The following is a 20,619-nucleotide window of genomic DNA, read 5'->3' on the forward strand; positions in this document are numbered from 1 at the left end:
TCTAGCGCCCTCTGCTGACAATGTTTAACATTTTGCTCACTGTAAAAAGGAAATCCAGGCCATTAACATGGCAAAGGCACTCTTAGGGCAAATCCACAGCTATGAGGCAATAAATTGATAACCGCTACATGCCCCAGAGTAGAAACCATACAAATGTCCAACAGCAGGTGGTACATCTTTACAATGGTATACTACTCAGAAATAAAAAGGAATGAACTACTATATGCATAACAACACAGATGCATCTCAAAAACATTTTGCTGAGTATAAGAAGCCAGGACCCAAATAGTATATCCTGTGTCATTCTATTGATATGAAAAACTTTAATAAGCAAACCAGCAGTTGACTGTTACTCAGATGAGGCATCACTGCAAAAGGGCATGAGAGACTTTCTGGAGTGATGGAAGTGTTTGTTGTTGTTGTTGTTGTTGTTGTTGTTGAGACAGAGTCTCGCTCTGTCGCCCAGGCTGGAGTGCAGTGGCCCGATCTCAGCTCACTGCAAGCTCCGCCTCCCGGGCTCACGCTATTCTCCTGCCTCAGCCTCCCAAGTAGCTGGGACTACAGGTGCCCGCCACCTCGCCCGGCTAGTTTTTTGCATTTTTTTAGTAGAGACGGGGTTTCACCGTGTTCGCCAGGATGGTCTCGATCTCCTGACCTCGTGATCCGCCCGTCTCGGCCTCCCAAAGTGCTGGGATTACAGGCTTTAGCCACCGCGCCCAGCCGGAAGTGTTCTATATTTGATTTTACAGTGGTGGTTACTTGAGTTATGTTCATTTTTCAAATCTTATAGAGCGCTACACTAAATAAGTGCATATTATTTATATGTTATGCTTTAATAAAGTTAATATTTGAATGTTAATGGAAAACTATGGCCTTTCAATAAAAGCAGGATCATTGAGAATTCAAACCCTTCAACATTGCAGGTTTGGGTTACCACTGCGTTAAGTAGAATCTCAACCGGCTGAAGTACTAGCCAATAGCAAAGAGACTGTAGGAGGGGGTAGTGGAGGAAGAAAATCAAAAATATTGACCATAGCTTCAAGACTAGTTGCATAAATGAAAACTGTAAAATAAAGCATCATTTTATGGTGTGTGCAAAGCAAGCATTTTCATTCCTTCTTTCTTATTATTTATTAAGTAGTTTTGGTAGTAATCTTCATTACTTTTGGGGCCATAGAATGTTCAGGTGGGATTTTAAGTGAATCAGAAAAGGAATTAATACCCAGACATCGTTATGGTGACTAATATGACTCTGTGTTTCCCCTCTGGGGGATGAGAATGACAGCAACTCCCCCACCAAGTATGGCTGCATCATACTGGAAGAAGCATGATGTTCTGTTATTTTTGTTGTATACAATTTTGCATATAGGTAGTGAGGTGTGTAGCAGTGCTGAGCTGCTAAAGGAGTAGACTACATGAGCTATTTTTGTTGTAACCTAGCCCATATCCATTTTTTCCCTTGTCCTCTACCACTGGAACTGGGAGTCCAAAATCCATATTCCCTAGATTGACAGCTGGAATCATCAGGTTCTAACAATAAAAGGCATTAGCAGGAGATCAGAACTGAAGAAGACATATACTTCCTGCTCGTGGCTCAAATACCAGGTAGTTGCTTAGTGGCTGTGGGAAGGGGCCTCTGAATTCCTGTGGCCCATCCCAGCATCTGCAGCATAGGAGTGGGGAGCGGCTTCTGGATTCCTGGATATCACGTCTTCCTTTTGGCTCTTCCAGCACTTTCAACTCATTTGTAACCAATTCCCCACATAAATTCCTCTCTGTTTAAATACCTAATGTGGTCTCTGTAATAATAATAAGCTACAGTATCAAAAATTGTGGTTTGGTAAAGAGGGCAGGTGGAAAACATATGTTCAACTTCCTTATCTCCCAGAATCCAACTAAAATAAAGGTGTAAATATTTACAAAACTTATCAACCCAAATAGCAAAAGGAACAAGAGGGGAAAATATCAACAGGTGAGAGTTCAATCCATTTACTGCAAATTAAATGTGGATAGAAATCTGCCGATGTTTGAAATGAGAGAGAGCCACAGTCCAGACACAATGGTTGTAAGTCGGTGCTTGTCTTAGCCGGCTCAGGCTGGCATAATACAATACCATAGACTGGGTAGCTCCAACAACAGAAGTTAATTCCTCACAGTTCAGGAGGCTGAAAGTCTAAGATCAAGGTGCCAGACTATTCGCTTTCTGGAGAGGACTCTCTTCCTGGTTTATAGACAGTTGCCTTCTTGCTGTGTCCTCACAAGGTAGACAGACACTAATTTTTCCAGCATTTCCTCTTATAAGGACACTAATCATATTGGATCAGGGTTCCACCCTTATGATATCACTTACTTCCTTACTCCAAATACAGTCACATTTGGAGTTAGGGCTTCAGCATACGAATGTGGAGTTGGAGGAGACACTATTCAACTATTCAGTCCATAGCAGTGGATCACATAAAATATACCCCGTAATTCTGGCTTCTTGAAGTTCTTAGATTTCTTCTAATGTAGATTATGCCAGGGAGGTCTTTGCATCTCAATTTTATTGACTGTAGTTCACTGTTGGACCCAGGTTTTAGCTGGCCAGGCAAATAAATGTTAGAGCCACTCCCCATTGATGCAGCTAGGCATTTAATTCAGAATCTCAGATACTGGCATAATACTGGTAAAATTTTCCCAATTTAACATTATATTCCATCCTAATTGAACTATCATATTTAGAATCCTTTCTCACATGTATCATTCTGTTGTTGCTGATATTAATTGGCCAAGTTGTTCTGTTCTTTTTATGGATAAGCTATGTCTATCTGGGTCAGATTGATCACTTATCCACACTGGGTTCTAACTCTAGTTATGAATCCAGAAGCAAAGAGGGTGGTGGGGTGCGTGTTGAGGATAAGAAGCATCACCCTCAGGTGGGGTTAGTACAAGGCCTTCAGGCAAAGAAAGGATAATCTTCTCTGGCCAGGTTAGGTCAAGTAAGTGTAAAGTACTTAGCAGAATGCCAAATAGTAAACATTACATAAGTCTTTATACTCTGTTTACAGTTGTTACTATCAGCTGAGTCAGCCCTGGCGAGCAAGGACTTGGAAATTTCCCAGTCTGTCTCCCACCCAGCCTGGCGGGGGCACAGATGAAGGAGGAGCTGTGAGGTCCTCAAGGCTGAGGAAGGAGCCCTGAGAAGGAGTCGGATGCAGTAACAAAGTCCAAGCCTGCTATGCATCAGAATCACCTTGGGAGATAAAGTAGATTCGGACTTCTACCTCAGCCCTCCATATCAGAATCAACAGGTGAGGTCACAATGTGGGCACTTTTAGAAACTCCCCACCTGAGTCTGATAGAGTAGGTACCTAGATGAAGGAAGAACGCCCTTAGCCTGACGCCTGGATGCAGGTCACTTTTCCTCACAGAGAGCATTTGGCATGGCTGTGGGACCAGGAGCCAGCATGATACGGCAGTGTGCTGAGATGCAAGAGGTAGAAGGTGGAAACACTGACTGTGTTTGCCAAATGATTCAGCAGACAGGCAGAAGGCAGTGGCACTCGGGTTTACAGGAAGGAAGGGTCAGAGAACAATGTTTTGGGGATGGTAGAGTCCTCATAATTTTTGTAGCATAAGGGGAAAAATCAAGAGGAAGAGATTAAAGATATGAGAGGGGTAAAAGGTTTGAAAGTGAGGTCCTAGAGGGGGTATGAGATTTGGAGCAAGTAGAGACATTTTGGGAGAGAAAGACTGGCACCTCTTTCTCTAGTAGTGAAGTAAAGAGAGGTGCAAGTAAACTGGAAAGGAAACTGAGGAAAACCCAAGCACGACAGCTTACTTTGCTCAGTGAAGTGCAAAGATGGTGGCTTTCAGAGAGTGGAAAAGATGGTGGTAAGGAAGTTATCTTTTGGCTTTATTATGTACTGCAAAGGACACCAGGTTTCACCCTCCTCCCTTTACCTTAAACTCAGTTTTCATTCATGTTAAATGAGTATAATAATCCCTGCCTCAAAAGGTTGCTATAAGGATTTAAGAATATCAAACCTATAATGAACTAGCTTCTAACCACCTCAGAAGTGCTACTGCAACTGTCTACTCCATTAAGACCTTTTTAGGATGATGGGAATGTATCTTCTAAGATCTTCTTCAAAAGTTGACAAAAAGGACTTCTTGTTCTGGACAAGAGACAACAGACTCATTTCTTTCTATTCCTCCACCAAGTAAAACTAAAATCCCTGGAGATATATAATAAAACAATAATCTGAATGGTGGAGAAAAGGGGAGACTGGCTAGGGACCTTGAGAGCTGAGGAACAACACAGGGATGGGTTCCCTGGGTTTTTAAATTTTTTTATTTTTGTTTTGTTTTTGCCTCCTATATCCCAGACTTGGAGCTGAACAGGCAGGCAGCCCACAAACACTAATGGGCATAGACAAAAAGAGGTCCCCAAAAAGCCTCTTCTCTCTAGCCAAAGGAACAGGAAAGGGGCAGCCTAGAAAGACAGAAAATATTTAGACTCTAACTTTTAAAGAAGAACCAACTAGAAATTTTAGAACTAAAATACAAATTAAAACACCAATCAAACCCCACAGAAAACACTGCAGCTCCACCCCCACTGGCCAAGAGCTAGTGCGGAGCCTAGACTTCCAATTTTAGCAACGTGGCTGTAACAAGGTGACCCCTCTCACCCACTGGGATGGTGTCAGAGAAGGCGATGCAGGGAGCATGAACTTCCACACCTGTTCTGAAGTAACGAGGAACTGCCTCCCTGGGGTGTCAACAGAAGCCGAGGGGGAAGCTGGACTTCCATCTTCACTTGGCAGTACCAAGACAGCGTCCTCCTTCTCCCACTAGTGCAGTGCCAGAGAGGGCCTGCTGAAACAAAAGATTTCAATAAGAATCTGGGTCTCATAACATAATACTCAATATGTTTAGAACACACTAGAAAATGACTAGTCAAACAACGAACCAGAAAAATCTCAACTTGAATAAGAAAAGACCATGAACAGAAGCCAACACTGAGAGGACACAAATGTTGGAATTATCTGGTGAGGATTTTAAAGCAGCTATCATAAAAATGCTTCAGTGAGCAAACGTGGATGCACGTAAAACAAAACAAAAATATAGAAAATCTCAGCAAAGTAATATAAGACGTAAAGAAGAATCAAGTGAACATTTTATAACTAAAAGATACAAATGAAAAACTCAATGGATGAGCCCAGTGGAAAATGGGAAGAACAGAGTAAAGAATCAGTGAAGTTGAAGTTAGGATAATAAAAATAACCCAATCTGAGAAATTACCCAATCTCTGGGAAATGGAGAAAAAACAGACTGGATAAAAATGACTGTAGCCTCAGAGTCCTATGTAACTATAACCCAAAAAATCTAATACTATGATATGCCATTGGAGTCGCAGAAAGAGAAAAGACACAAGGTGGGGCTTTAAAAAGTATTCAACAAAATAATGGCCAAAAACTTCCCAAATTCAGCAAAAGACATAAAAACAGATTCAAGAAGCTAACTCTGAACAGTATAAACCTAATGGAATCTATGCCAAGACATATCAGTCAAACTCCTGAAAACTAAAGACAAAGAAAAAAAATCTCAAAAATAATGAGAAATACCACTTTATCCACAGGAGAAAAAAAAAATGGCAGCAGATTGCCCCTCAGAAACCGGGATGGTCAGAAGGGAGTAGCACAGCATTGTTTCAAGGAACTTCAAGGAACTGTAAACCCAGAATTCTATATCCAGTGAAAATATCCTTTAGAAATTAAGGGGAAATCAAGACATTATCATATGAAGGAAAACTCAAGAGAATTTGTCAATAGCAAATCTACCCTTAAAGATGCTCTTGAGACAGAAAGGAAATGATAAAAAGAAGAATTTTGGAACATCAGGGAGGAAAAGTAAAAAATTGAAAAAGTACGGGTAAATGAAATCGACTTTCCTTATTTATTTATTTATTTTTTTTGAGACAGAGCTTGGAGTGCAATGGCGCGATCTCACCTCACTGCAACCTCCACCTCCTGGGTTCAAGTGATTCTCCTGCCTCAGCCTCCCAAGTAGCTGGGACTACAGGCATGTGCCACCATGCCCGGTTAATTTTTGTATTTTTAGTAGAGGCGGGGTTTCACCACGTTGGCCAGGCTGGTCTCGAACTCCTGACCTCAAGCAATACACCCGCCTTGGCTTCCCATTACAGGTGTGAGCCACTGCACCTGGCCTCCTTCTCTTGAGTTTTCTAAATAATGTTTGGCAGTCAAAGCAAATGAATGTTACCTCGAGTCTACTATGTAACAAGGAGCATCAGTGTTAGGCATGCCCTGTAATTGAGGTTTCAAGTTAAATGGAATAGTTTATATGTGTAAAATGTTTAGAACAGGATGGGTGCGGTGGCTCATGCCTGTAATCCCAGAACTTTGGGAGGCCGAGGCAGGCAGATCACTTGAGGTCAGGAGTTTGAGACCAGCCTGGCCAACATGATGAAACCCTATCTCTTCTAAAAATACAAAAATTAGCAGGGCATGGTGGCAGGTGCCTGTAATCCCAGCTACTCGGGAGGCTGAGGCAGGAGAATCGCTTGAACCAGGGAGACCCAGGTTGCAGTGAGTCAAGATCGTACCACTGCACTCCAGCCTGGGCAACAGAACAAGACTCAGTCTCAAAAAAAAAAAATTAGAAACCTGACACATTAAGGAATAAATAATTAGTTATCTAAATGCAATAAATGTAAAAAGACAGAAGTCAAGAAAAGGACACCCACTAGCAAATAAGGCACTGAAACCTTCTGTCTTCTCCCCTAAATGTGGGCACAAAGCAACGGTGGGCAGAAATCCATCTAGCGTTTCCATCTGAGTCCTATACTGAACTATCTGTTCTTAGTGTGCCAGGGTTGAGGTGGTCATAGCAACTATTTTAGTGTGCTTGGGCTACCATGAAAAAGTACCATGCAGTAGCTGGCTTAAACAACAGAAATTTATTGTTTTCACAGCTCTGGAGTCTGGAAGTTGAAGATCAAGGCCCAACTGCTTGGGTTCCTGGTAAGAGCTCTTTTCCTGGCTTGCAGTGGATACCTCACTGTGTGCTGACATGGTCTTTCCTTGGTGCATGGGAGAGGCAGTGAGCAATCTCTCTCTTCCTCTTCTTCTTTTTTTTTTTTTTTTGAGACGGAGTCTCACCCTGTCCCCCAGGCTGGAGTGCAGTGGCACAATCTTGGCTCACTGTAACCTCTGCCTCCTGGGTTCAAGCGATTCTCCTGCCTCAGCCTCCTGAGTAGCTGGGATTACAGGCGTGAGCCACCACGCCCAGCCACCGGGATGAGGGAGTGAGCAATCTCTCTCTTCCTCTTCTTATAAAGCCATCAATCCTGTCATATTAGAACTCCACCCTTATGACCTCATTTAATTACCTCCTAAAAGCCCCAACTCTAATACAGTCCCGTAGGGGGTTAGGTCTTCAACATATGGATTGGGTAGGGAGAGGGCACAATTTAGTCTACAGGGCAAATCTTGGGAACAGATGTGAGTTCTTCTCGGTCTTTATCCACCCACAGGCTTTCATGTTGCCAACTCAATCAGACCACTAAAATCTGTTCTTAGAGAAAAGTCCTCCCCTTCATTTTCTGTCCTGAATATACACTTTTCCCCAGGCCCCAAGCCACAGAGCCTGAAACATCAGGAAACCGTTCTGTTCTTACTGCTCTTATCCAACCTCTTTCATCTATTTCAAAATGTCCTCACAGCCCTAATTAGGTAATGAATTAATCAGCAAAGTTGCTGGTTAATTGGCTTTCATTTTGGAAGTACTTCCAGAAATGTCAGGAGAAATGACATTTTTCAGAGTTTAAAAAATGCATTGCTCAGCCTGAAATGCTGTGCTACATGAAAAGGTTTCCTGCTAGGCTAGATCAGAGTGAACAGGGGGAGGTGGAAGGGGGCAGGATGATTTCTCTGTTTCTGTGGCAGCCTGCTGCACTCTGGCGTGTGCGTCCTCTACTTTCTCCTCTGACTCTGTTTCAGTGGGCTAGACGGAAAAGGGCACTGCATTCGAAGTCAGAAGACCAACACCACAGTCTCGGACCATAACCCAGCTCTGTCACTAACCAGCCACCTGGCCTTGGATGTCAGTTCCCTGAGCCTTGCCTATAACGTGGATGTTAACCTACCCCATCTAGTCTTCGGAAAAGAATTAAATGATTATGTGTGTCATCTATAAAAAGGATATAAGTCTACTCAATCTAGCCTTTTACAATAATTAAATAATTATATATGTAAAAGAACTTTGTAAACTGCAAAATACAATTACACAGTCCTTTTCAAAGTATGGGCACCTAACTCAGGCTGGGGTAGAGAAGTTGGGGGAAGGCTTCTTGGAAGAACTAATAACTGAGTTCAATCATGAAGGATGAGGAAAGGAAAGCAGGGACATTCTGGACCAAGAGAGCAGCATGGCAACAGTGAGAGAGGATCTGGCACATCTGACAAAGTGCCTGAAGTTTTCATAGCTAGGTTTAAAAATTAAGGGAAATGGAGTGGGAGGAAGGATGCTAGAGAGAGAGGGTGAAGCGTTTTGCACACCATCCTAAGGAGTGTGGGCTTTTCACGAACTTGGGAAACAATGAAAGCATTTAAAGAGGGAGTGCCATGATCAGAATTGTATTTAGAAAGCTCACTTGGTGGAGAGCAGTACAGAAGACGGATTGGAAGCAGTCTAGACTAGACAGAGCGGTCACTCAGGAAGCAGGTGCAGTAACCCTCTTGAGGATCTAGGGTGGGCAACCGTAACAGAAGTGGACAAGAAGAGTTAATTAATTAGTTAATTAATTCAAGTGGTTCTGAGGAGGTGGAATCCATAAGACAGATGGCTGGTAAGCATGGAGACAAAGGAAAAGACCAGAATTGACTCCCCAGTTTCTAGTTTGGGCTAACAGATAAATGGTGGTGGTTACATTCACTCAGCTAGAAGGAGCAGTTAGGAGGAAAAAGACTAAATCAACTTTTAGAATGTTAAGTCTGTGGGATAAGAAGTAGAGGTGTCTAATGACTGTTAAATACAGGGTTCTGGAGCACAAGAGAGAGATCTGAAATAGATAAATATAAGACAAAATTATGTTTTAGAATCACAACACTGACTTATAGCTAGTATGGAAGATACTCTACATCCAGCTGTTTTCAAACTCTGCACCCATTTTCCCCAGAATTTTTTAAAAAGGAAATCAAACTGGAACTCCAATTTCTAAAATATGTTTTAAAAGTTCTTTAGATGGTTTAAATCTTCATCTTGCATGGACCATGGTTTTAAAGCCCTCAGATTCATAATGATCCGAGAATACTGCTGCCTAGATATGCTTTTCCGGGAGAGAAAAGCCTCAGTAACATGGCCAGTATCACATAACATTTAGTCAAGAATTGCCCTCCATATCCAATGTAAATTTCTTTTGTCTACTTAAGCTCATTGTTTTAGATTCTGGTCTTCACTGGAAACAGATTAATTTCTTGTTATCAGCTTACACAATAAGAGTTAACAACTTTAAACCTGTGATTTGACTATTACAAACATATGGATGAAAAATTTTAAATGCAGTTGTTAGATGTTTCCAAATTTTAACTGATAACATTGACATTATTTATGCTCATGCCCATAGAACAGGGACTAAAAAAATAGTTAAAATTGCCCAGAAGGCGCTGTGTGTTCTGAGCCTGGCCTACCTGTTCAACCTAATTGCACGGCCTTCTCCCTCTTGCTCACTCTTCTGCCACAGTGGGCTTCTTTTTATTTCTGGGAGGCACCGGCCTTTATTTTCACTGTTTTGTTTGTTTGTTTTTGTTTTTAATGACTGCAAATAAGCTGATATACAAAATAAGCCCTTATTTTCACTGTTTTTTTTTTTATAATGACTGTAAGTAAGCTGATATACAAATTAAGATCAAGGGCAGAAATGAGGTCACTCCCTTCCTCTTAGCTGTTAGTTTCTTCATGTATAAAATAAGAAGGTTGAAGTAGATTAGTGTTAAACTCGGGGGTGGGGAACTCAGCGATATGAATGGGGGTTAGTAAGCTTACTAAAACCAAACTTCTGCCCATGAGAAGGCTAGAAAAGGAATAAACATTTACTAAGTACCCTCTTAACATCTCATTTTTCCTCAGAGTTACTTAAAAGTAGGTGCTATTATATCTATTTTAGCATTTCCATTTTCAGATGAGGAAATGGTCCCATAGAGAGGCAAGACAGCTTTATTAAGGCAGAGCTAGAGTTTACAAGGCCAAATAAAACAGAAAAACAAATTTATTTGCTTTTATATAGAATTATATCAACTTAATAATGTAACTAAGATAATCCAGTTAGAGAAAAAAAAAAAGGAAAAGGAAGTGTATCGGACATGGCCTGGTGGTTCATGCCTGTAATTCCAGCACTTTGGCAGACAGAGGTGGGAGGCGTGCTGGAGCTCAGGAGTTCAAGACCAGCTGGGCAATATAGCAAGACTCCATCTCTACAAAAGATTTTTTAAAAATTAGCCAGGCACAGTGACATGCGCTGCAGTCCCAGCTACTCAGGAGGCTGAAGTGAGAGGATCATCTGAGCTTGGAAAGTTGAGGCTGCAGCGAGCCATGATCATGCCACTGCACTCCAGCCTGGTGACAGAGTGAGACCATCTCTCAAAAAACAAACAAACAAACAACAACAAAAAAACAGTGTATCTTTGACAGAACCCTTTCAAACTACGGGCACATGTGGGAAGCAGATAATCAATGGTGTGCCTCTGAACAAAACTTGGAAACCAATGTAATAGTCCTTTTCTAAAGCAAAGACCTCCAGCTCGAAAAGCAGTACCAGGAATCTAAGGAAACCTGTTGACAAAGTATGTTCATTGACAGCTAACTGCCACAAGAGGGCAAAATTCGCAGGAAAAGGAATGAGGTTGATCAAGTCTGAAATCTCACTTTTCCCTTCTCCACTTAGAATATCCTTTTTCTTTTAGATATTGTCTTGATTTTTCAATTTAGTAAGAGCTAACTTATAAGAATGTGGTTATTTCTTTGGCCTGAAATCTCTCCCACACTTTCCTCTCTCCCTCCCTCTGTTAACTCACATTAATATTCAGTTGTCACCTAACTTATTATTTCCTTAGAGAACCTCACCTGCCTGGACTAGGTTTGTTCCCTGCACATACACTCACTCCAAGAGCATCTTGCCCTTAGCCATCAAAATACTTTACATTTTTGAAGTTTCTAACTTCTAGATTTTAAGCTTCATATAAGGGCAAGGGACAGTGTTGATCTTTTTCGCAGTTCAAACCTAGAGGCCAGCCCAGCATTTGAGTCACAGTGGGTATAAACATTTAGTCAATGAATAAATTAATGGTAGATTTTAGGGGGAAAAAAATCTTCCCACCAAAAATCAGCAGATAAACCTGCAGCTACCAACTGTCTATCTTATCTGGTCTTTTACTCTGTATAACGGTGGGAGATTAGCAATGCATATGAACTATTTAATAATTCTTTAGTGTCACACTATTTTCCATAATTGTTAATGTAATTTGACCATCAACTCATGGAACAGTCAACTACAGTAATAATAACTGAGTCTCTGGTGGCTCATAGAACAGCTCGGACATAGTGTGAAGAGGGGATTTCCTCCTGGCAGCTAAATGGCTTCTCTCCAGTATCAGGGGTGTGAACTGTGGCATTCTCCTGAAGTGTGCTGCAGCTGCTCCATGCTATCCAGCCATTCAGGTTTGTTGTGTGCAAAAAGCCTGAGCACAATCCATCAGGAAGCTCTAAATAGGATCCCTGCTCCTTTTTGATTTGTGTGCTGATTTCAATTTATCTCAAATTAAATTTAATTAGACACCGAGCTCCTGCTGTGTGTCGGAAACTGTGCTGACTGCTTTAGGTGATACCAAGCAGTGAAAAGAAGTTTGCAGTCCAATAATTCTTATTTCAGTCCTGTGATTCTGTCATTCACATTAAAGTTATATTTTGGACAAGTAAGTCTTCAAGAAAGCCTAATAGGATCCTGTGTTAGGTGGCAGGTAGGAGCAGGGTTAAGTTGTGAAGTCAATGGGAAGAATATATTCAGTATGTTCTTATTGATTTTATCATTCTAACTACAGAAAGTAAAGCTCAACAAAACTATCCTTCAGAGGGGATAAGCACTAGATTAAAGGATTAGTAAATATTGATTACACGGATTTAAAATTAGTGGGGGCCAGGTGCAGTAGCTCATGCCTGTAATCCCAGCACTTTGGGAGGCTGAGGTGGGCAGATCACTTGAGGTCAGGAGTTAGAGACCAACCTGGCCAATATGGTAAAATCCCGTCTCTACTAAAAATACAAAAAATAGCTGGGCATGGTGGTGGGCACCAGTATTCCCAGCTACTTGGGAGGCTAATGCAGGAGAATCGCTTGAACCCAGGAGGCGGAAGTTGCAGTGAGCTGAGATGATGCCACTGCACTCCAACCTGGGTGACAGCCTAGGTGACAGTCTGGGTGAGACTCAGTCCCCAGAAAAAACTACATAAATACATAAAATAAAATAAGCAAGGTTATATCACAGTGATGCTCAACATGTTCAGCATAGAGGTATCCTGTTTACAAAATCCTCTCTCCAGCTTCTCCACTCCAAATACTCCAGCAATAATCTATTTGCTAACAGTTTCCATTTACTCAATGCCTGCCCCGGGCTTTAGAATCAGCAAGTATAAACTGCACGGTCAGTCTCACTCACTCCCATGCCTTCCTTTATGCTGCTACCTCTATTCGGGCTGCTCCAGCACCAAAAGCCTGGCAAACCACTTAGCTTTAAAATCCAGTCCAAGCTTTACATCCTCCAACTAAGACTCCCTTTCTCCTCTGGGACTTTATTTTGTAGTCACTGCTTATTCATATGGACACCAACGCTCGGCCCCCCTACTCAGAGTGTAAGGGCAGGCACCTTGCCTTACTCCTGTGGTACTTCCAAGCTCTAGCACAAGGCCTCAGGATGTTGAAGAGCCTCATTCCCTCCATGTGTTCCCTAAGTTTTCCACAGATGAGCTGATGGCCTTCGAATCAGGAGCCACAAACTCTATCTTCCCAACATATCCATAGCCATGGCCCTAAAATACAGATTACTTTTCATAAGAAACTGTTTTAAGAATCTTAGAGTCATCTGAGCTGGAAAGAATCTCAAAGATCACATCTAATCCTCTTTCAAGTGAAAATTAAGACCAGAAAAGTTCAAAGATCTTGTCTCAAGTCCTAAGTTCTCGCAAGAAAAGCAGGGTGTGGTAGTTTTCTATTGCTTCATAACACATCACCACAAACTTAGAGGTGAACAACTATATTCATCCATTAGCTCACAGTTCTGTAGCTTCCGAGTCCAGCATGGCCTGGTTGGGTTCTCTGTTCAGGCTCTCTTCAAAGCTGAAGCAAGGTGTCAGCCAGGCTGAGTTCTAGTCTGAAGGCTCTGGGAAAGACCTGCCTAAGCCCATTCTTGTGGGCAGGTTCAGTTCCTTCCAGTTGCAGGACAAAGGTCCCATTTCCTTGCTGGCCATTGGCTGTGAACTGCTCTCAGCTCCTCATGGTCTCCTCCATCAAAGTAAAAACATTGCAGCAAGCCCGGTCCACTCTTCGCATCTCTCTGACTCCTGCCACTGCTACTGGCCATAATGAACTCTCTCCTTTTAAAAGTCTCAGTGATGAGACCAGGCCCCCTTGTATACTCTCTTAACATCAGCTGTGCCATGTAATATTTACTGCCATGTAATCACGGCAGTAAAAGCAATCAAATTAACAGTCCTAAGGATTATATAGAATGTGTACATGGGGATGGCAAGGAGAGAAATCTTAGTAGACATAGAATCCTGCCTATCATGCAAGGATTTGGGAATCACATAGACATGGATTTGATAGCAACATTGCCACTTAACATCTCTGCAACTGGGCAAATCATTAAATTTCATTGAGCCTATGTTTTTTCCTCTGCAGGATGAGAATAATAAATACCCCACATGCCTATACATGCCTTTTGTAAGGGTTAAAGAGAAAATGGATACGAAAGTGACTTTTTTTTTTTTTTGATATGCAGCCTCACTCTGTCACCCAGGCTGGAGTGCAGTAGCACGATCTTGCCTCACTGTAACCTCTGCCTACTGGGTTCAAGTGATTCTCCTGCCTCAGCCTCCTGAGTAGCTAGGATTACAGGTGTACACCACCACGCTCAGCTAATTTTTGTATTTTTAGTAGAGACGGGGTTTTACCATGTTGGCCAGGCTAGTCTTGAACTCCTGACCTCAGGTGATCCGCCTGCCTCGGCCTCCCGAAGTGCTGGGATTACAGGCATGAGCCACCACGCCCAGTCTGAAAGTGCTTTTCTTTTTTTTTTCTTTTTTTTTTTTCTTTTTTGAGACGGAGTCTAGCTCTGTCGCCCAGGCTGGAGTGCAGTGGCCGGATCTCAGCTCACTGCAAGCTCCGCCTCCCAGGTTCACGCCATTCTCCTGCCTCAGCCTCCGAGTAGCTGGGACTACAGGCGCCTGCCACCTCGCCCGGCTAGTTTTTGTATTTTTTTTAGTAGAGACGGGGTTTCACCGTGTTAGCCAGGATGGTCTCCATCTCCTGACCTCGCGATCCGCCCATCTCGGCCTCCCAAAGTGCTGGGATTACAGGCTTGAGCCACCGTGCCCGGCCTGAAAGTGCTTTTAAGGTATAAGTCACTACCTGGCAGGGGCTAATTGAAGTATTATGAGCAAGTATATGGCACCCCCTAGATAAAAAGATCCTTAAGGTTAGAGGCTTAACGACATGACAAAATCAGGGGCTGAGTGAGCCTTACTATCTTTTAGTGACAATAAGATGGAAGTTTACAGCACCAAGAAACAGAAGGTAGATAAAGAGTTTTAAATGGCCATTTATTACCTATCTAAGGCAATGCCAAGCCCCATTCAGATATATCTGGACTGCTTCTGGCCCTCCACTGAAGGTGGGATTCTTCTTCAATCTGTGGGACAGTCCTGGACCTCCATGCTGGCATGGTTCATCTAGTACAGTTGGGACCTAACTCAGATCACTGTCAGATCACTGTCCTACGGATGAAAGCAAGGCACTGCAGAGGTGACCAGGCAAGTGTTTCGGCAAGGAACACAGCCTGTCTACCCCTCCCTGCTTCTGAACATTAGGGCAGAAATTGTGAGTTATGATAACTCTCTAAATTTAGAACACTGAAGGGCAAGATTCTCTGTTGTCTGAAAAAAACCACTGAAAGCAAGCCAACATAAGCATCTGTAGGAGCTCCATTTTTCTCTTCCTTCAGTGTGGCTTAGTTTCTGAGAAAGGAGCACACAGACCTCGGTGCAACTTGCTTAAGAACGATGATCATAGTACATGAACTGTTTCCTTCTTAAGCAGAAGAAATAACTATGTGATAGTCTCCTTCAATCCTTCCTTGCTAAATACACAAAAAGCATCTGCAGAATGAATAAATGAAATCAACCAACCAACCAGTGAGCTGGAACCCAGTTCTCTTCACTTCCCATCCAACACTTTCTAGTACACAATTCTGTTTCCCACTATGCTGGCCTGGTGTCTGCCTTCTGAACAGAATAAGCAAGTAGTGAGGCTCTAGCTAAACTTAAATGTGCTAGCTCCAACAGCCCCTAGAAATTCCAAGCCAGGCTGTCAAATTGAAACTGTCTCTAGACAATAGCCGTGCAGCTGAGGAAGTGAGCAGCACGCTGACCATCTGCTCCCTTTCTTCTCTGGGGAGCTGAGCTGAAGGAATTCATGGAGGTTAATGAGCCCTCTCTGGCTCGTATAGTCTTGCATAATCTGTGGGTCTGGGTCTCGTCCATTTTAGAAGATAAACACACACTTGAAATGCCTTGGGTGTGCACATGCCTATACAATGATTAGAGCTCTCTTGCCAAAGTGATATGTGAACTTTTTAGAGGCTATAAAGGAATACTGGAAAACTACTCGGCCTTTGTAGTCAGAAAGGCCTTTGTAGTTCAGGGTTACAACCCTTGATTTCTCCACTTATTAACTGGGTAACTTTGGTTCCTTTTACCTCTCTGAGCTCTGTTTCTTCATATATAAAATGGGAATAATACAAAGAGTTATGCCTTGCAGGGCTATCATGAAAATTAAATTAATTAAGTGTGCAAAGTGCTCAGTACAGAACATTAAACACATGGGCTACTGTGGTTATTGGTATGTAACTAAACTCCTTCTCAAATACATTTCTATACATTTACTTCTTCAAACCACCCATGGTATTGAAACCAAATGTTTGAAACTATTCTATAAAGATTCACTAAGTGACTAATACACAGCAGTACCTGCACTGGGTGATAAATATTGAGACAAATAAGAGAATGGCATAAGAGAAAGGGGAAAGAAAATAATATTTATTGAGAACCCATACTGAGCTAGGCACTGCACTAAGTGCTGGGAATCCCAGGCAAGTAAGTCACAGCACTGGAATTTAATGCTTGATTTTTCATTTCATACATTCATTCCTTAAGAGAAATCAAGCTCATGAAAGTTCCTATGGCTTTCTGGTTACCAGAATCTCTACTCTGAATTTCACTGGAGCAGAAGAATGTACCCCAGAGACTTGCTTCACACTTCAGCCAGGCCTGAGCTCCTTCTTTCTCAGCTTGCCACTCTTCTCTATCTTCAGTTGCCCATTTGCAGTGATGAATGACTACTTTCTCAACTAATGCCTTGGTGCCCTTGGCCTCAATATTATCATTTTTGAAAGTAATTGTGGTGTGGCAGGATCATCCTGCCCTCTTAATTAAGGGCATTTGTGGTTTGGTCTTTGTCCCATGTCCTCCTGGTCAATTATGCTTATTTATTCCCTGTTGTCAATTTGTCACTAATAAGTCTTCTCATATCATGTTATTACAGCACAAGTGATACACTTCTATATAATTTCACGAAAAAGTACACATTACTGGAACAAAAAGTGCTTAGAGAACTACATGATGAAGAAAACATTTCACAGTGTTGGTTTGTTCTCTATTTCCCACAAATCTACAGTAACAAGTTACAGATTTCAAAAATAACTCTAGAGTTACCCCTCTCAATTGAATAACTCAATTTTTTAAAAAACTCATCACAGAACAATAGCAATCAATCTAGTTTGTGATGTAATAATTCTAAAACTATTAAAATGTTAATGTTAAAAGAAACCATAAACATTCTAGAACAAAACTAAGTGAAAGGTTTTATGGCCTTAGGTGGGAAAGACATTTCTAAGCATGGCATCAAAGGCAGAAAGCATTAGGAAAATCAATAGAATTGATTTCAAAAAACATTAAAAACTTTTCTATGGCCAAAAATTCCCCATAAACAAAATTATCTCCTAGAAACAAAATAACTAAAATATTAACAAACATAAATAAAAAAGGAAACATATTTGCAATCCACAAAGAGCACTTAACATACGAAGTGCTTTCACAATTGCAAAATGGGCAAAAGTCATGAAAAGACAATTCAAAAAACACAATGTCCAGTAAATATATAAAAAATATGTTTGAGTTCACTAATTTAACAAATACAAATTAAAACAATAAGAAATATTTTTTTCACTCATTAGATTGGCAACTAATAAACTTATGAGTAATGCCAGTGTTGGCGTTATGCATACAAACCAGCATTCTCATACATTCTTAGAAATACAAATGGGCTTAGTTTTCTGGATAGCTATGTTACAATATGCAAATTAAAAAAGATTTAAAAAGTATACCATCTGACTCAGCAATTCACTCTGGGTATTATCCTAAGAAAATAATCAGAGAAGTCACAAAGGTATGTGCATGAGAACATTTGCTGTAACACTGTTTATAATGAAAAATTTAAAACATCCTAGTATCCATAGAGGACAGTTAAATAAATTATGTTACAGTCCTATAGTAGAATACTATGTTACTATTAAAAATTATAATGATTCTCTCTCCCTTGTTGGTTTTGAAAAAGCAAGCTGCCATTTCTGAGGTCTATGTAGAGGACCACACCGCAAAGAATTGAGGATGGCATTTAGAAGCTGACAGCAGTCCATTGCTGATGGTCAGCAAGAAAATGGTGACCTGTCTATAGCTGCAAGGAGATGAATTCTGTCAGTAACCTGAGGGCACATAGAAGTGGATCTTTTCCCAGTTGAGCCTCTGATAAGATTGTAGCCCTGGCCAATACCTGGATTGCAATCTGTTGACCGAAACTGTGACAGGACTAATGATGCACAGAAACAGATAATAAATGTGTGGTATTTTAAGCCGTTAAGTCTGTGGTACTTTGGTATGCAAAGCTAAGATATGTTATGTAAAAAATAGTTATGAAACAGTATGTACGATATGATCTTAAAGTATACTTATATTTGAATAAATGTTCATAGAAAAATATCTTGGACAATGTAAACCACCACATGTATTCCTCATACTTTTCTGCCTTTCTTGAAACTTTTCAACGAACATGTATATTATAAAGATAGATGTATTCTCATTTTTTTTTTTTTTTTTGAGGCGGAGTCTCGCTCTGTCGCCCAGACTGGAGTGCAGTGGCGCAATCTCGGCTCACTGCAAGCTCCGCCTCCCGGGTTTACGCCATTCTCCTGCCTCAGCCTCCCAAGTAGCTGGGACTACAGGCGCCCACCACCTCGCCCAGCTAGTTTTTTGTATTTTTAGTAGAGACGGGGTTTCACCATGTTAGCAGGATGGTCTCGATCTCCTGACCTCGTGATCCGCCCGTCTCGGCCTCCCAAAGTGCTGGGATTACAGGCTTGAGCCACCGCACCCTGCCTGTATTCTCATTTTTAAAGAAAAAACTATATTCAAAACTTTGGGAAGAGGGTTTATCTGTGATGGTGTAAATTTTGTGTCACAATGATTCCACAGTTTTAAGCCCTTAGAAATTTAGAAAACTAAAGAATTTATGTATAACTAAATAATTTATGTATAAATAATACAGTGATCTTTTTTTCCACTGGGGAATCCTGTTGTTATTGAGTTGGAACTCCAAGAAGGTTGTTAGGTAAACATAGAATGAAAGTAAAACCCACATATTACTCAAATTTGTGGAATAACCATCCAAGTTACAGTAGAGAAATGATATCTACATAGTCCAGATTTCCCATACAGTGCTTATTTAAAATACTAAAGTTATTTAATTTTTGGTTATAAAATATAATCCTAATAACTATAGAATACACCTTTCGAATGGCTGGAATACAGTATTTATATCCACTTGTAAGACGTGAAAATCAACTACAGACTCTGCGCTATTGAGTTTGCTGAAGCAAACATCACACACATGACCTCTGTCCATGATTGTGCTCTCTATCCAATTTAATAATCTTTTCATGATCCAAAGGAAATCTCATCGCCTCCCTAGGGGGGCATGTTTAAACACCCTCAACTTCCTATCCCACTACTTTCCTTCTCACCATTGGCAGACAATCTGGTTGGCCTAACTAGAGTTATCCATCTATCCGCTAGTTGGGGGAACACAGGGCATCTTAATAATGCCACCAAGAGTACACACAAGGTGGAGAAATAATTCCCCCAAAGCAAGGGAAGGAGTGGATGCTATGGCCAAAGGATGCAAACTCCCTGGCATGGCACACATGATCCATCATGACAGGACACTAACTCCTCAATAGGTTCTTCTGCCCCCTCTTTCTTCATAGCCAGTGTCACATACGCTGGCTTCTCTCACATCAACATACTTTTACACTACCTGATCCCTCTGCTTGCACTGCCATTCTACTTACTTGGCTCGATCCGCTCAAGCTTGATTTTCAAGACTCAGGTCAATCATCATTTCTTTAGAAAGTCTTCTTTAATGAAAATCCCTCTTTTTCCCTCTCTCCAGCCAGGTTGGATACTCTTCTCATGTGCTCCCATACCGCCCAAATACCGTTATCATGATGTGTTTCAATTGTTTGTATACTTGTCTGTGTCCCCATAGACTGTGGGCAGGGCAACGTCTAATTCACCTTAGAATTGTTAATGCTTAGTGCAGCACAAGTATATACATGACATTGTTTTTTAAATGCATGAAACCAATCTTTTTTTTTTTTTTTTTTTTTTTTTTTTTTTTTGAGATAGAGTCTCACTCTGTGGCCTAGGCTGGAGTGCAGTGGTGCGATCTTCCCTGCAACCTCCGCCCCCTGGGTTCAAGCAATTCTCCTGCCTCAACCTCCCTAGTAGCTAGGATTACAGGCGTGCACTACCACGCCTGGCTAATTTTTGTATTTTTAGTAGAGACAAGGTTTCTCCATGTTGGCCAGGCTGGTCTAAAATTCCTGACTTCAGGTGATCCGCCCGCCTCGGCCTCCCAAAGTGCTGGAATTACAGGTGTAAGCCACTGTGCCCGGCCTCCATTACTTACTATTAAGTCCAAGTATGGGCACAGTTCTCTGTAGGCCAGTGCTGAGAAATACCAAGTCAACGTTTTCAAATCTCTTTTCATCTGTTGCTTACTACAACAAATTTTTTACATCATTACCATACTGGTGTTTAGATGTCACACTATTTTTGCATTGGTGTATTATGTGGGGCCTGCTTCCTGAGCCACAGGGCAGTATCGTATCTCCATCTTCTTTGTTGATTCCTGTCAGCTTTAGGCAGAGTGGCCTTTGTGGACTTGGTACAGAAA

The 20,619-nt window shown here is 41.5% G+C and overlaps 1 long non-coding RNA gene across 1 annotated transcript in view; it reads right to left on the bottom strand.

Moving 5' to 3' along the window:
* LOC115893955 overlaps positions 1 to 20,619 on the bottom strand; it is a 31,723-nt gene that overhangs the window by 10,047 nt on the left and 1,057 nt on the right. Inside the window, exon 2 of the long non-coding RNA XR_004053997.1 lies at positions 4,722 to 4,854. This is a non-coding gene — a long non-coding RNA (uncharacterized LOC115893955). The remainder of the gene's footprint in view (positions 1 to 4,721; positions 4,855 to 20,619) is intronic.

This window comes from Rhinopithecus roxellana, chromosome 16 (genome assembly GCF_007565055.1).
Source record: "Rhinopithecus roxellana isolate Shanxi Qingling chromosome 16, ASM756505v1, whole genome shotgun sequence".
Taxonomy (NCBI): domain Eukaryota; kingdom Metazoa; phylum Chordata; class Mammalia; order Primates; family Cercopithecidae; genus Rhinopithecus; species Rhinopithecus roxellana.